The sequence below is a fragment of the Lonchura striata genome, chromosome 1 (assembly GCF_046129695.1).
Source record: "Lonchura striata isolate bLonStr1 chromosome 1, bLonStr1.mat, whole genome shotgun sequence".
Taxonomy (NCBI): Eukaryota; Metazoa; Chordata; class Aves; order Passeriformes; family Estrildidae; genus Lonchura; species Lonchura striata.
The window spans coordinates 67,272,930-67,274,866 of record NC_134603.1 but is presented as its reverse complement, the minus strand read 5'-3'; the positions used below and the strand labels follow the sequence as shown (position 1 = coordinate 67,274,866).

At 46.7% G+C, this 1,937-nt stretch overlaps 1 long non-coding RNA gene across 1 annotated transcript; it reads right to left on the bottom strand.

Annotated features, from left to right (window-relative positions):
* Window positions 1-328: 328 nt before the first annotated feature.
* Window positions 329-1,562, bottom strand: LOC144247591 (uncharacterized). The gene is made up of 2 exons (XR_013341223.1): window positions 1,385-1,562; window positions 329-731 (listed from the first exon to the last, which is right to left on the bottom strand). It is a non-coding gene; the product is annotated as an uncharacterized LOC144247591 (long non-coding RNA).
* Window positions 1,563-1,937: the final 375 nt, after the last annotated feature.

Sequence of the window (1,937 nt, the reverse complement as noted above, 5' to 3'; positions counted from 1 at the left end):
TTGTCCTATTTTTCAGTTGATGGTTTGAAGGATCTGGAAGCCTCTCTATGAAAAAAAAGTGTGACTAATACATGGAAGATCATAAAGAAAAGTTGTTTAATTTACATTATTCAGAAATATGGGCACATGACAAGTCTGGAAGAGACCTCACCTTCCTTGAAAATGGTAGAACACTGAAGACTGAAACCAAAAAGGTTGATTTCACGTTATGAAACCTAACCTCTGTCATGGTTTGACACTGGCACAATGCCAGTGCCCCCATGAAAATGTGATTCCTACTTGGAATGCTGTGAAGTGGAATTTAGAATAGAGCAAAGCAGGCCCAAGCTTGATAACAGGAAAAAAACTTTATTAAACTACCACTACAAAAGAAAAGAGAAAACTAAAGAAGGGGAAAAAAAACTACACAAAGATCCAAATGAAAACCTTGCAAAACATTCCTCCCCCCCACCACCCAACTCCAACAAACCACAGTGAGACACAATCTGGACCCCAATCAGGTTTCCACCCTCTAAGCAATCGATACTCAGTCCATCGAGGGAACAGAGTCTCTCCTGTGCCACAGACCCCCCAAGAAACACAGCTCCACATCCTGTGTTTCCATGTCACACATGGCACCGCCCGGAGAAAAAGTTTGTCATGGTGACCCTTCTCCTTTCCATGCACAGTGCTCTCACCACTAATGCATGGATGGTCAGACTGCCTTTAGGATTTTTCCTTTCAAGGATGCCCTGCCAAGAGGGGAGAAAACAACAGTTCAGTTTTTCATTGTTTGGGACCACAGTCCCCCCCATTTTCCCCTGGGGCCGAGGGCTCAAGAACAGAGATCTTCTTCTCTTCTCTTTCCTTTCAAGGGCAAGGGGGCGCCACCACAAACTTCTTAACCTTTTCTCTGTTTACTCCACTTTTGTCTTTTTTTCTCAGCTGAAGCAGGTCTCTTGACTCACTGGCATCCTCCCAAAACACAGTCCTTCTTGAAGGAGAAGATTTGGTTCAGGTTGTGGCTAACACGGAAAAGTCCAGCTAAAAGCCACTTCTTGTCCCCCTCCCATCCAGAATTCCTCCTTCCAACATCCCAGGGTCCAAGGTGTCCCTCTTCTTCTCTTTCAAACCGAGGAGGAGAAAGGAAAATTCACAAAGCTTTCATTTCTCAAGAAAGAGTTAAAAGTCCGAACTTCCAGGATGGCTCGATGCCCGGACATCCAGCAACTCCCACACAACTGGGCACCTTGCAGCTCCCCCCGCTCCTCCTTCCTTGCGGCTTTTTCTCTCCCTCTCGGGAGAGAAACTCTGGGGGGGGGGGAACAGAGACATCCCAGATTTCTTCCACCCTTCCATCTGCAGGAGCCAGCCCGGTTCCAGTCTCTCCACCCTTCGGAGTTACCTCCATCAAGCCATGGGGGCTTCCCCTCCCCCACCCAGCTCGTGGCTGGGCGGGGGAAGGTCTGCACTGCACGCTGACCGGAACTAAAAAGAGCGAGTTCCCCTGGGAATTCTGCTTTCAACCCCTCTGTGTTCTCAGAGGCGTGTCTACTTTCAATTGGTCAATATCTAAATTGACCTCTTCCTTCCGTGAAAAATTATCTTTCCGTGTCAAACCACGACAACCTCCATGATATAACAAAAACTTGCAGGAAATATGTGTTTATCTACACAATTAATTACCCTGTCTCTTTAAACAAGTGAGTGATACGCTCAAACCTAGCAACCTACATGTTCTAATCACTGCTTAAATGTCAAACAAGTGCTTGTGCTGACATTTTAAACAGACCACGCAACAAGTGAAGTGCCTCACTGTAAAAATTGGTTGGATGGCTGGGCCCAGAGAGTGCTGATTTACTGGGAGGCAGAAAAGATCTGCTAAGGGATCTGGACAAGCTGGAACAATGGGATGATACCAATGGCTGGAGGTTCAACAGGGCCAAGTGCCACATCCT